The following is a 16,043-nucleotide window of genomic DNA, read 5'->3' as shown; positions in this document are numbered from 1 at the left end:
GTCTTGGGATTAGATATCCATTAGCAAGGTTCACGTATCAAATAAACAGAATAAGAATAAGGCTATTAAAAACACTGATTTACGGTTATCACAATTTGTAGGGTCGCGGTGGACTGTTAGTAATGCCTTGAATTTGGGGCCAGGTTTGAAACATCTTTGTCTGCTCCACGTTAGTCTGATTAAATTTTGAAGCTAAATGTTCTTACACAGATGTGGCGCAGAAGTTTGAAGATGTGCCAGCTTAGATGCTTCTCTCGTCATCTGACTGCACCCTAAAATTATGAGGTCAATTTTTAAATAGCCTTAATGTTACTAGGTTAAATTTACTGAAGTAAATTAAGCTAGATTATAAAATTTTGATACTTAAAAAATACTATATTGAGAGAATCGTGAACATTAAGTTATTCATAAGAGAAAACGCAGAGAAAACCTATTTAAATAATTCTAAATATGATTTTAATGTGTTTAAACGTACAGAAAAACACCGTTCATGCGTTTCTCATTTACACGTCGTTATATTTATTCATCTTTCCGTCACAGTCCCGCTTCATTCATAGCAATTTTGATTATAAAATACTTCTTTTTTAAGAAGCAAAGTTTAGATTATACGTCGTTTTAAACCCTTTCTAAATTTTGCAGATTTTCTGCCTCAGTCATTATTTCTCCGTTCTTATTATTGAAAAAACTATAGGGGATAATTCTTTTCTTAAATATCGATATCAAGATTTCTAAATTATTCACGACTAATGAATTATTTGAAGACAAACTGCCTGGTGCTAATTTAAGCGATGATGAAAAAGAAAACAATCCGTCGTAAAACTTTATTTTTGTGTGTAAAAACAATGAAGTAAAAGCATTCAATGACCTTAAATCTATCCATAATGCTGTACTTAATAATTACAGAACAATCAGCACGCTAGACGGTGATTAAAAATATTTTTATTGTATAAAAATTATTATTGAATGTCCTTTGTCATGCACACAAATTTTTAAAAAAATAAAAAAAATGAATATTAATTCTCAAAATCTCTAATAATTTTTTATTACTTTTATGATAAAAATTTGATTTTTAAATTTAATTACTGTTTTAATAGAATGTAGTTATATACTAAAAATATCAAAAGAATTAGAACAGAACGTTTTTTAACAAGCGGTTTTCTTTTCCCAGTGTATTAAAAAAAAAAATTGATGACAAAAATCTGAAGGACAAAAAAAGCAAAAGTCGCAAAAGCGTAAAACGTAAATAAAAAGCTTTTTGGTAAATTGAAATTGTAGTCTCAATTATAATGTATTTAAATTTTAATATAATGAATGCTTGGGAATATTTTAGTTAAATTAAATTCATTGTGGCTTTATAGCCTTCTCCCATTTATATTCTTGCGTTCTTTTTGTTTTAAATCGCCAAATTTTTGATAAATAATATTTTTTTTCTTTCTAATGCATTACTGGAAGAATTTTTTGAAAAGTGTTTTTATTATTTCCTAGTTTTTTATTTTTATTTCATATGATATTCTTTGTGACTTATAAAATGGCTTGTAACATCTATAACTTATGCGGCATCGAAAACGGGAATAAAAGTAAATTGCTATACCAAATTAGCCGGCTTTTTTCAAAGTTCATATCTCTGTACTAAATGGTCTGTTGTAAACGGTAAAACTGAAAAAAAGTAAACAGTGAAAAAAAAGTTAGCATTATTAACACATGAGTTCCTTTGTCATAAATATAGAGTAATTCAAAAGAAAAAAAAATGACTCATTTTTTTTATTTGTTTACGAAGTACATGCATTAGGATGGTGGAAAAGGCAAATGAAATGGAATTAATTACCCATTTTATACTATTTTTTAAGCAATTTGTTTCAAATTTTTGTATTTATTTTTTAACTGATAAATTAACTGAACTTTTAAAGCTGTTTGCTTCTTTTATTTGTCACCAGAAATGATATTTTCTCATCCTGTCTAAGATCTAGAAAGATCTGAATGACTCCATCGCGACAGTATAAATGAAAATTGAGACTGAAAACTAACGACCGCGCCTATATTCATTGGCCATGTCCCAATCTCTTCTCGTAGGAGAAATGGTCCATCGTTGAAATAGAAGTAACTCGCCCTCGCATTATTGCTATATTCATCAGACAAGCAAGAACTTGCTTGCTTATTCAGTCATATGCCGGCGTCCGGGCATAGCGGTAGCGCGTTTTCCTCGTAATCGGGGTGTCCCGGGTTCTAGTCCTGGTTTGGCGTGGTTGTTCTTCAGCCTGTTCTCTATCCGTGAGATGCGCAATATAGCCAAATATGGCTCTTGCGCCAGAAACCAGGACAAACACATTATCTATGAAGTGTGTAAAAATCCCCCCCCCCTTTAAAAAAAGGCTGTGCAAGCGAGTGGATGAGTGTCATCTTCATATGAGCTAGAAATCAGACTTCTGTCCTCGGATCCTCAGGGGTCTTTACCCTCAGAAGCTACCGCAATCCCTTTCCGTTGTAACGTGGACACGACATCATCCTCAATGGTTCATATGCATTGTTAGTAACACATTTGTAGCTGAAGCTTAATGCGGATTATAGTTTTGTATTCATTTTGTGGGAATTTCATTTCAAAGGTAATTCTTTTGTGCAGTGGTACAACTAGCGTAAGACAGGTAAGGCAAGAGCCCTCGTCTTGTCTTGGGGCACGAAATTGAGAAATAAATTAATTACAATTAAGGAAAAGTATATATTTATTTTTAAACTCTCATTCTTTAGATCCTCGAATTTTTAAATTTTTTTTTCTCTCCTTTTAAAATTTCGAGCTGTTCCAATTCAAATCACTATTTAATTTCTCAAGCAAATTACATTCTCCTATATAGACTTCAAATATGACTTCTCCTACATCCCGTCATTAACGTTTGGAGAGATATATTTTTTTAATAATAAGCAAAGATAGATTTACTGTCAGAATCTAAGCAAATTTTGAAGTTTTTAGGCTTTATAATTACAGCTTAAGAGAAAAAAATTAACATGATAAAAATAGTTCATTAGGGTATATTCATATATATTGAACCTTTAATTCATTGAAGTTAGCAAAAAAGAAGTGATCAGTGTTTTGAAAAAGCTAAACTTAGCATTACTTAGAAATTCTGTAAAATATACTGAATCAGAGAACTGGAAATAAATGTTGCTAAAAAAGAGAAAAATTCTAAGTACTGAAATCACAAGAAATAAAAACTTAGCTGCAATGAATGATGGCATGAATTGAATAAAAAAAAAACTATTAATCGGGTATTTTTTAAAATTTCTTGAGATTGAATTTATTATTTAGCAATCAATTTGAATAGCAGAATAGCGAGGATAGAAATGTTGACAATTTCGGGGTCTTAAAAAATAAATAAATAAAAATAAAAAACATGTTAGAAGAGTGTTTGAAAAAAAATTTTCTACTGAAATTTCAGATTTCTCTTGAATCAATTCGAGAATTTTTTATAGCCAAAAATACAAGATTTATTTGCTATATCGTTTAATTACTGCAGAGCATTTGACAATGAATGATTAATTGAATAGTTTGTATATAGTTATGTAAACTCGTTGAAATCCAAAATAAAAATAAAAAGTATTAATTTAGTAAAAATTTGAAATATTTTTCGATACTGAAGTAGATTGCAGAATTATTTTTTTTTAATGTAGCATTTTGATTTCGCTGTCTACATTTAATTTAAAGTATTATTTTTAAATTTTTAAAATTCATTTTTTCAATAATTTTATTTTTTATTCTACATAAAATATAAGGACCTGAATCAATATCTTGTATTCATTTTTAAAAATTTTTTATTGATTGTGACATTGATTGTTGAATTGAAGTCAAGCTAAATAATCGTATATTTGATGCAATAAAAAAATGAATCAAAATTCTTAAAGTAAGTTTCAATTACATCAGTGTATATCGAAAATCTCAATTAAATATTCAATTCAATATTAAAGTTTTAAAAAATCAACACGAAAAAATTAGCTTAAATTTTACATTACTAATTGCTGATTCTAACATGATCAAAAAAATGTTAATTATATTTTAAAAAATATGTTGTTGAAATGGATTTCTACCTCTTTCAATTTTGTATATTTACATTTTTAAAATTGCAATCAGAGAATCAACTCTTACATAACATGAAAAAGATTTCTGAATTCTGGTCTGCTTCAAATATTTTTTTATTTAAACCGGTTTCTATATGAAATTGATACCTCTCTATTTGAAAAATAGACACACATACACGCACACGCACATACACACACACGCACACGCACGCATGCACGCACGCACACGCACACACACACACAATTACATAATGAACATCATAAATATGTGCTTTTATTACAAACTAATCGCTTTTGGCAACGATTGTTGGTTATATTTAATTTCAGTTAAATCGTTTATAAATAACTTCATGCCTGTGATTCCTTTATATTATCAGATATTGCAGCTTGTAATTTTAATTCTCTCTTATAGGCTCTATTCATTCTGTTCTTCTTCCGATCTATACTGATCTTGTGACATCAAAGCTTTTTTAAAAATGCGTATTTACGTTTGAAATATCTTCTGAATTACGTGGTATTGTAATTCCGCTTTTATATTTGTCTTGTAAATTACTCAGATATTAAACAGAATCGTCATTCAGTTTTTAACAGTGGAAAAAAATCGCGAGATTAAGTATTTAATGAAATAATGAAAACGGTTTATATTTCAGGGCAGCAATAAATGCTTAAAATTAGGCAAAAAACTATTTTTTTAAAAATTTGCGAGGCGGTTAAGTTGGTATTATTAAAGAGACAAATGAATGACAATTTTTTTAAATTTTATAAAGATGTGAAATTTATTTTTGTTCAATGATATTTTCGGAAATTATCGTGAAAAAACGTCGACATTAAGCTTAATTTTTAATTAATTAAAATATCAAAAAAAAATCACATCGAGGGACAGATTCTTTCCCTCCAAAGTATGTATGCGTGAAATTTGATAGCTGTATGTCAAACGGCCTGGCTTATGGAGCATTAACAATAGATATACATACATGCACAATAGACAGACGGACTCGCTCGAGCATTCATCTTTATTATCAGTGGGGATGAAATAAAAATGCTAATATTGTAAGCTAATATGTATAAATTATAATGTTTAAGCAAATATTAATGGACACAACATGTATATCAAAATATAAATTTATAGCTAATTCACTCAATAAGCCAATTATATTAATTTTATACTGCCAAAAATTTTAATTTAATTCTTGAAACTATTTCATCTTTTTGTATGCTGGGAGTAATAATTGTTACAAAAACAATCCTAGGAAATAAATTGGAAAATAAGAAGACAAAATACTGCATAAAAATTCAATTTTGTTTGAATTAAATGTTGATGCGCAAATATAATGAATTATTACTGAAAATATTGTAGCTAAAGGCTTAAACCTTTATATTAAATTTTGAAAAGGTGCTTGCAAAATGATAAAAAATATATATAAGATTCAAGTACGATTATTTATCACTCTGCAGTTTTGGTCAAGCATGAATTTAATTTAAATTCCAATAATTGCACATTACTTTGCTAATTATAAAATAATTGGTTGCAGTAGGACTTTTCACATTATGTCAATCATAGTAGGGTAGACCGGACTAGCAGTTTGAAAAATTTGAAATATTTTTGTAATTCGCGATTTTTTTGTAATTACTTTTTATAGCATAGTTACTCATTCATAATATGCATTAAAAACATATTATTTATTTTAGCATCAGAAATATTTTTTCGAAATTTGCTAGATTGTTACAACTTGCACAGCATTTGAGGCAAATTGTAACATGCATGGGGTAAGTAGTAACATTAAAAGCAATAATATTTAAAATTATTTTCTTTTTATCATCCTCTCATTAATTAAAGTACATAAGGTATTTGGTAATTATTTATACTTAGCGTTGTGGTGATAAATTAAGTGATTTACAGTAAAATAAAGATAAAATTGTTTCACCAAACCTAACCATCAATCTAAAAGTTGATCTGTATCAGAATTACAATTAACGCAAACAAACAATAGATTGCTTCCTGACACACAAATTTGGTATCCGAATTTTGCAATTAAACATTGAATCCATGCATCCCCTTCATCAAACTCTATGGTGTCGGCGGCTAGTTTACAATGCCTTAGATTTGAAGCCGGAATGTTCAGGGTTCGAAACCCAACTTTGCAAAAGAATCGCCGTGTAAGTAGTTTTGATGTAGTAAAACCTGACTTAGGCTAAGTTTGGTTGTCGCTCCCCTGACGGAGCGCAGAAAGAGGTGAAAGGTGCCAGTTAGGGTTCCGTCCTGGTCACAGCTCAAAATTCCATGGTCTGCCACAAAACAGCAATAACACAGCTTCCTAATGGGATGTCAGTATCATATACCATTAGACATTCTATACGCATCTCACAAACTAAGCAAGACCATTCTTCATTTTCAGAATCTGTATATTATTTCAAAATCCCCCTTTTTTTTTGTATTTTTATTTGGATCCTTCACCGGCGTCCTGGCCTATGGATAGTGCGTCTTCCCATAATCTGGATGTCCGGGTTCGAGTCCTCGATTGGGCATGGTTATTCTTCACCCTATATTCTATCTATGAGGTATGTGAAAGAGCCCCCCTGTAAAAAGGCATTGTGCAAGCGAATATGAGAGTGTCATTTTCGTATGAGCTAGAAGTCCGATTTCTGCCCTCGGGTGCTCAGGGATCTTTACCTTCAGGAGCTACTGCACCCCCTTTCCGTGGTAATGCGAACACGACATCATTATTTAGATCCTCCGTTTTTAAGCATTTACTTTGACATTTGTTTTTCTTGTTTTTATTGCTTACTAATTATTTCATCATATACTTTTCCATTGCTCGTTTATTAGATGGAAGAGTTAGGATTTTATTTATTTATTATTTTATTTTATTTCCTGGTAAACGAAGTGTAGAGGAAATATTATAATTGTCTAAAAATTCGGCCACTCATATTTTTACTTTCTGGCATACGAAGAAATAAAGTTTTATATATTCGAGAATATATATATATATAGATGTGTGTGTATTTTAAAATTTCTCGAAATTCGAGTTAGGGGTAATGAGTACACACCAATTAAACGTATTATTGAAAAAATGAATTTTTAAATTTTAAGATAGTATAAGAATTCTCTTTGTGAAATAGCATTTTCAGAAATTCACACTAGAATTGATGAAAATAACGTATATGGTATCTTAGGGCACCTTCCAAGATAATCGCATACGACTTTCATTTCGATTAGTCAGTCATTACGTTTCAAAATATAATTTTAAATGCTAACATTTTAACTATACTTTTATCAAAAGTAATTGCTTTTACATTTTCGATGTTTATTTTTTTTTTTTTACTAGTCGCCTTTGACGACTAGATGGTTCGCTAGAATTAAGAATTACAATAATTTTCGATTAAGTATTTTAAGTGATAGATTGCCTCAATAAAGTATTTTTTAATTTAAAACTCAAAAAATATTTAGCCAGTACTATTTTAAAAGTTTTGTAACATTTCACCCATTATGCAATACATTTCCATACTTTTCTGTCACCTGCCTAAAAATGAACTGATATTCAAATTTTAGTTCTAAAATGTGAACTTCCAATTTGAAAGAAAATGCTTAAACTTCGAGAAATTCCAAATCTTTTCTTGATAAAACTAAAATTCTTATTTAAAATACAAGAATGAATAATAATGTTGTTCAGAATTGAAGTTTTATGCTTATTTTAGAATATTTTTCATAATTTTTATGATAACCCTGAGAATTATTCAGTAAATATTCTCTGATTTAAAAATAATTCATTGCACTAAAATGAGAAAGCAATTTTCAAGCCACAAGAAGAAGAATATATCTTTATACAAACAATTACATTATACCAAAACATAGCAACAGTTAAAAATGGGAGCACTTTTTTAAAAGTTTCACCACTGCTTACAATGCAAGTATAACAAACTTCAAAAAGTATATTAAAAACATATTTTAAATAGAAGGGTAATAATCATTAAGGTGAAAATAAACCTTACTCCATATTTTGATCATCCATAGTGAAAACAATTGCAACACGAGTAGCAAAAATGAAAACGGTTTAAGTTTCAATTTAACACCGCATTCATCTTTATTATTGGTAAGAGGTGCTCAGTTTATTAATCTAATAGGAAACTTAAGATGTGTTGATAAATAGTTATATTATATTATTTCAAAACTGTTTTTATGCATAATAATTAAATTTAGTTTCTATTCATGAAGTTTCAGTGCCTTGCCTGTAAATTGTGAAAACGACACTTTCAAAAAGAAGGGGGTAGTTCACTGTTATGGTATTCGCACTAAATGTCATTTTATGTAAGTACGTCTCCGCTCTATTGAAAAACTTTAAACACCCTGCCCACAGTGTATACTCTTCAAGAGAAAATGCTTATTACAGTGAATTCCAAATTATTTATATATATTACAAGTATAAATCGGAATATTTGTACGTCTTTTATACAAATAGACCATTTTTGTCTATATTTGGCAAAGCGATCTCTTAAGGAAAGTTTAGTCAATTTTTTGAAATCTAGTTGTTAATTCTAATGTAATTAAAAACTACGATAGGTGATATTGGTGATTTGTCTATCCATAATTTTCTGAAATATAAATGTAATTTGACAAAAATGAATTTTACTTTATTAAGGTTACGCAATACCCTCCTAAAAATGTCAAAAATATCATTTTTTTTAACACCCTACACGGTTGGGAAGCTGATTTCAAATTTTAGATTTCGTATTTAAATAGTTAGAAGATATTTGAAATTTTCTGAACGTTATCAATCTTTAATTGAGGGGATGCGGTTAGTTTCATTATCATTTTGAAGCAATATTTCAGTCTTAAAATTTATTAAATAAAAATATTTTGAATAAATCAATTCATTAGGTGAATTGGATATCATTTTTTGCTTCATAAATCGTTCCTATTTATGTTTTGCATTCTTTTTGGGTTTCGTTATTACTCTAATACCCATAACTTTTGAAAACCACTATTAGATTTTACGCATTTTTTTTTTTTCTTTTTTTACTTAAAAGCTTTACAGTGTTATGTTCTGTTGTTTCTTAATCACTAGTCTGTTGTGAAAATACAAGGACCGAAAAGTTCTCGAATGTCTTAAACGTATAAAATTCTAGAGAGATGGTAGAATAGTGAAAACAATGATTCTAAAAAAAAACAACTTCAGAACATAAACGTTTTGAATACAGGTACTGCAGAGATAATTGAAGGCGCCCCAGTTGCGCAAATAATACTATTGTGGAAAATAAAAATAAAACCAGTGAAATAGTAAGACACATAATAAAAAAAATGAAACTAGCCTTACTGAGCCAGTTTAAAACTGAAAAGAAATAAAAGAATAAAGATTAAATCGTTTAAAGGTAGTTTGTTTTTTTAAAATTTAGTTTGTGTTAATATTATCATTATTTTATGAATAAACTTGTTGTTTGTTGTTTCAAAACTTTTATGAAAACATTTAGATTAAGCCAAATAATCTTTTGTTGTTGTCCCAATGTTATTGACATTATGCAAAAATTTAATTAGAATAAGAAAAAAAAAAAAACATATACTCAATCGTATTATGTTTAAATAGTACCTTTGTGAATATTTTAAATTGGAAAAAAACATATAAAATGAGATTTCTACAAAAAAAAATGTTAGTTTTTATTTAATACCCGTAATCCTTTAATCCTTAACGTGATAAATTCAATCGAAAATTTGAATAAATGCATTCTTTTTTAGTAGTTTAACAGCAAGGAAAACCAATAATCCGGTAAAGAATCGAAGGAAACTTTTTTTTAATAAAAAAGAAAGGAAATGCAGAATTTTTATCATACTTTTGAATATAGAAATTGAAACTTTCAAGCAAAAAATAATTTAAAAAATCGAATAATATTAAATAATTTGGTTTGGTGAGTAAGATGTGTTGACTGATTCTGAATTTGCCGGGCATTACATTTATCGTGAGAATCATGTTTCCTTTCATAGCGTTTATTGATTATTTTATCGCATCTGAATAAGAAATAACCTTTTCGTCATGGATAGCTTCTAATATAAATTACTATTGAAGGTCTAAAAGCTTTGACATTGTTGCGAACAAATCTAACCAACTCAATTAACCTGAGAAAGAAAATACCTTCTTTTTCATTGTTACTATTTTAGCGTTTTTGTATATCGCATTTTTACTTTACGTAATATAGAGAAAATATAGTAATCGTCAAAAATACGAACTCGATATTTTGACGTATCTCCATGTTTTAGACATTCTTGAGTTTCAAAAACACATTTTTGGAAAATATTTGTCTGTTTGTTACAAAGATAACTCAAAATTGCTTTGAGCTAGACGGTTGAAATTTGATATATAGCCTTTACGCCAAATTTGCCGACCTCTTTCAAATTTTGATTAAAATTGTTCAGAGAAAGTCTGTCCACCCGGCTGTTCAAATATAAGTTAACTCGATAATTACAAAACGAAGAGAGCTAGATAGATAAAATTCGGTACACAGATTTAACATCTATAGTGTAGACACCAGTAAAATTTTGAGACAATTCAAAATGCGGGTTGATTGTCTATCGGTCTGTCCTTTCAAAAACAAGTAAATGCGATAGTTCAGAAACGCACTAACTTCAATTTATCAAATTTGCTATGGGAATTTTTAACTACAAGTGGAATTTTGTATCATATTTCTGTTTTAATTGGTGTTATTTTGTTTCATTCGGTTGAGAAAAACGCGTCTAAAACACAAATGCGATTTTTGGAAACTATTGACGCATGCCAGGGAGTAATCCCCAAGTAACTCGCCAAGGATGACATAACAAATTCAGTAAAAATGCTAAATTCGTGCCAAAAGTTAATATTTCGTAACTATTGTTCATCAATGCCATGTTCGTAGACGGTTCATTTTGGTTCAAAGCGGCTGGATATGGTAGTGGAGGGCGAAATTTTCATTTCGATGTAATTTCTTCAAGACTAAATTTAGAAAAAAAAATTTAATTAAACGAATTAGCATCTCATTAAAACGAATAATTTTTGCATTAAAAGTTTTTTGATAGCTGCAATTGCTTAGAAAGATGCAAAAAAGGAATTTTCAACTGATAACAATTATTTTAAACAACAAAAATTTATGTCTTCAATGTTGAAAATAGAAAATATAACTTCTATAATTTTCTTCCTAACTTTGAAAGTTGCTAAAATGCATTTGGATTAAAGTTAAATAGCCTGAGGAAAACTAATTAAATAAATATAAAAGGACAAAGATATTTATGTAAAAATGGCACACTTCAAAAATATTCAAAAACTGCGCATGTTTTTCATTCTTTTGTGTTTGATTATAATTATTTATTTATTTAAATGTGGCAATACAGCTCATGTTAAATATTTATTTTGCAAGAAAGACGAATTTTGCGAATTATTTATGGTTGTTTCAACATACAATAATTCATTGTTTTTGTATAACTATTGAAAGAAATTTGAAAATATTAACTTAGATGATAAGGAATCTACTTTTACTTTCCAAATTGCGGAGATGAATCTTTTAAAAAATTAATTTCTGTGCAAAGATTTGAAAATCGGTAAATATTTGCAAGAGATGAGAACAATAAATGCCCTAGAATGAACTCGGGGGAAAATATCGTCTTGATGAGAATAGCAAAATAAAAGCTTTTCTGCGGAAGAGGTTAAAAAATTTTTTATTCTTCACTTTTATTTGGAAAGAAAGCAATTCTTTTGTTGCACATTTAGGATTATATGTGGCAACAACTGCTAAATTTTTTCGCGTTTTTATTTTTTTTTAAATCAAATCCATCGGCGAAATTCTTTTATTTTTTAATGGCAACAGGAACTGGTTGGACGTGCTGTTATCAATCAGAATTTCTGACACTCAATCCTTTTAAAGTTCTTTTCCTTATCAATTTGCGAAATATGGCGCGGGAAAGAAAAAAGGAAAGAAAAAAAGAAAGAAAAAAAAAAAAAACAGTTTGTGTCGGGAGAGAAGAGAGAAGTACTACATTTGCCCAGAAACCTTTTCTCTCCTTCCATTTGCCACCCCCCCCCCTTCAATGCGCTCTTTTTTTCTTTTCCGTTCAACAAAATAAACTGAGAGTATATCGAAATATTCATTTAAAGGAAGAGAAACTGAGCACAAAAAAGAAGAGGATTCGACTTTTCAAGAAGATGTTATACAAATGAAATAAAGATTAAAACATTGCATCTTTGTACAATATTAATATTCCAGATAAAACTTAATAATTTATTAGACAGAGAGAGATAACTGCCCAAGGTCGACATATTAGCTTACTTTTCAGATGTCGGACTGTTGCAAATTGTTATTAACCCGAAAATAATTTGGGAAGCTCCGACGTCTTATCAATTTAATTATTTTAGTTCTTATTTGCAGTGTTTTAGAATTATCCAGCAGCAATATTCACAAGTCAATGAATAAAATAATTTCTTAAAAAATGCAAATATCCCAACAACGTGAGTCTCAGTACACGTGTAAAAGGCATCTTTATAAAAACGGCATTTTTTTTTTTTTTTTTGTTTTTGTTTATTTCGTTCTACTGTATAGTGACATCGTTCGAATAAGATTTTTCGAAGAATACCTCTTCTTATTGATGAATTAGGAATGTACCTTGTCCAAAATACAAGGACTCGATATATTCAAGGACAGACTACATGATAAATTTAATCCATCTAATTCGTATTTTTATTTTGTTAATATGCTACGGGCAAAGTTTGAATTCCGGTAATCCATATAGAATGCTAAAGTATTTTTGATAAAACTTGAAACAATTGATACTTTGCCGGCCTCATGGCATAGGGGTATCGCGTCTTCCCCGTGATCTGGCCGTTCTGGATTCGAGTTCCGGGTCGGGCATGGTTGTTCTTCATCTGTGAGATGTGTGAAAGTGCCCTCCTGTAAAAAGGGGTTGTGCAAGCAAATGAGTGATGCTTGAGTAGCTAAGTCCTACTCTTGGCCCTAGTTGGCGCTACTATAAAAACAAGAGACTCTCCCCCTCAGGCTTAAATCGGCTTTCTCCGAACAGCGGGCTTGTCCGTGGCAAGTACCATAAAAAAAAACAACAACAACTGATACTTTAAACACTTGAGACATTTTTTTTCAAGGCAAGATCTTTTATTTTCGATTTGAGGCCAAGTCGTGAACTCAACGAATGTTCACAATTTTATTTTCAGTATAGCGCGCATGAAAGCTTTGTGCTTTGAAGTATAAGGTATGTGGCAACGTTTGGGATGAATTTTTTGAAAAGCATTCGAAAATATGTACATTTTTAAATATTTGCATAAAAGAAGATTGAAAAAAACCTCTATGAAACGAAAATATACCAGTTAAGTGGCAAAAGTTTTTTAAATTTTAAGAAAAGATACTTTTTTGGAGGGGAGGGGGGGGGACTAAAAAGAGGTGTAAAGCAAAAATCTTCTAGTTTAGAGGTTTATCAAATGATGTGCTTAAAATTTTACGAATAGCTTAAGAAATATATCTTCTAGTCCCTGAACTAAAAAACAGCCGTATTTCAATCCATTCTTTAAATATTGGAATCTAAAGGGTAAATAACACAAAAGTTTCAATTTTTTTTCACAATATGAAGCACTAAAAATCTATAGAATAAAATTCTAAATGAATAAGTCACTTAATCTTTAGTTCAGGAACTGAAAAACAGATTGAGAAATGACTGTACCAAATTTAAACAAAAAATATGCATTAGATTTTAATTTATGAGGTTTTTCGTAAGAAAACTCTATCAAAGATTAGAATTTGAGAAATTAGCACGACGACGTGATGATTATTTTGGCGGAGCACCTGGACTCGATGGTCCTTAATCTCCGAAGCCTTATAGTTGATTTAATTTAACCTTGTTTAAAGAAAAAGTGGTCTAAACCTCAATATTTTACTGCCTGATAGGTGAGAAAATAGTATCTAAAGATATAAAATAGAATAAAAACGTGTGTAAATGCAAATATAAGAAATATTGTAACTTCTTAAAAAATAGACATTGAAACAAAATTCAAACAGTATTGTAAAGAAGCCTGTTAAAAAATTATGAAATATTAAATAAAAAAGAAATTCATAATTTCGTAAAACATCGACTTTTTAAGGTAGTCTTAGAAAGACAGTAATCATCTTCATGTAGTCTTAGTCTATCTTAAAGAAAAATTGATTATGTATTTTGGATGCTTCACACAGAAGAATTAGTTGTATTTGGAAGATTCAAACAGAATATAATCTTTATAACAAGGTCACATAACACATTTCATTTATTTAAGCCTTTTAGTTTTTGATTTATCGACCTTACATACATGCAAAAGTACTGATGATTGGATGGTTTGATACAGATTTATATTTTAGATGCTAAGCTTATGCACCAAACTTCATCCATCTAGCTCTCTTCTTTTTCTAGTTATCGTGTTAACTTATATTCGGACAGTCGGACAATCAAGCTTCTTTCAAAATTTGATTAAAAAATCTACAAATGCTGTGCCAAGATGATATTGTCACTTGGGTTTGACGGTTTTTCAAACCCGGTTTTAAAAAATTGGTTTTTTAAGTAAATTTGTCACATTTGAAAACCGGTTTATAAAATAAGAAAACCGGTTTTCCGGAACGCCTGGATATTCCAATTTTTCAAAAAAAAAAAAAAAATATTGGTGGGAATTGATTTGTCTAGCAACTGGGGGCTTAAAGCGATGAGATGCGAATTTATTATCAAGTGTAGGTATAATTGAATTTCTGTTAAATGAACTAAAAAAATTGAACACTGAAATAAGTTTCAAATTATTATATGCTTTAGAAGAACGAATTCAAGAAAGTAGAATTAGCGACTCTTTTGCTGTATTCGCACACTTCCAGTTCAGCGGAGAAATCTAGTGTACTTTCTTTAGTTTCAAAAACCGAAATTATTAAGTTATCTGGAAAGATATTGTCTAGATTATTTCCAAATTCTTATGTGGAAACCGATTCTGATGAAGAAAAAATCTTAGAAAGTATTCGTCAGAGTAATGCTTTTTAAAAAGAAGCCATGGAAAAATCAATTCATAAGTTTCTTGAAGACCCTGAAGAAAAACTTGCAAATCCAAAGACACTGAAAGATGAATTTTCATTATTTGAGGCAACGAATAAAAGAACAAAAATCTTAAATTTGTTATTTGATGCCATGAAAACTATAAAACCGAGCTCAGTAGTCAATGAACGAGTATTTTCAATTTCAGGCAATATTGTGTCCAAAATTAGACTTAGCTTTGAAATTTAGTCACCTTCAGTTGACATTTTATGTTTTTAAATCCTATTTTCTTAGGAGAAATTAAAATTAGTGAAAACAATACAAATATTATTCAAAATTTTTGTTTAAGTTTTCGTTATTTTGTGTAAATAATATGTATATGTAATCTTTAATTTCATTGAATTTGATATTGACTCCGTTTTTTTGTTATTTTATATAACTTTGAGAAAATATTTTCCCATATTCTATTTTTTGACAAAAATTTGGAAACCGGCTGAAACCGGTTTTATTGGAAATATGGAATTCGAAAACCGGTTTTTCAAAAAGTCGGTTTTTGTATAAATCCTAATTGTCACGTAGGTACTCTAGTGTGGAACTCAATGACACACACAAGGAGTGGAGCTAAATCAATTTATTAACTCAACTCTGAACTGAGAATTGTATAAAGGCAGTTGACAGATTTTCTGCTTTTATACTAACAGGGAAAGTTCCAGAATACTTTTCTGGAGACAGTAAGAAAAGTACAGAACACTTATCTGGTAAACTAAAGAAATGTCCAGAATCTTCTGGAACATGAAATAAAGGGAAACATAAAATCAAGGAATTAAATCTTTACACAGACTGAATCACAATGTTTCTAGCGGGATTCGAACTCTTGACCAGTGCTATGACCATTCGGTCATGGAGAGTCGATTGCCTCTTTTCAATGCGGCAATATATCAATATTCATCTGTCTGACTCAAATCGCTTATGATCT

The sequence above is a fragment of the Argiope bruennichi genome, chromosome 6, assembly GCF_947563725.1.
Source record: "Argiope bruennichi chromosome 6, qqArgBrue1.1, whole genome shotgun sequence".
In the NCBI taxonomy this organism is placed as follows: domain Eukaryota; kingdom Metazoa; phylum Arthropoda; class Arachnida; order Araneae; family Araneidae; genus Argiope; species Argiope bruennichi.
Note: the sequence above shows the minus strand (reverse complement) of the source record.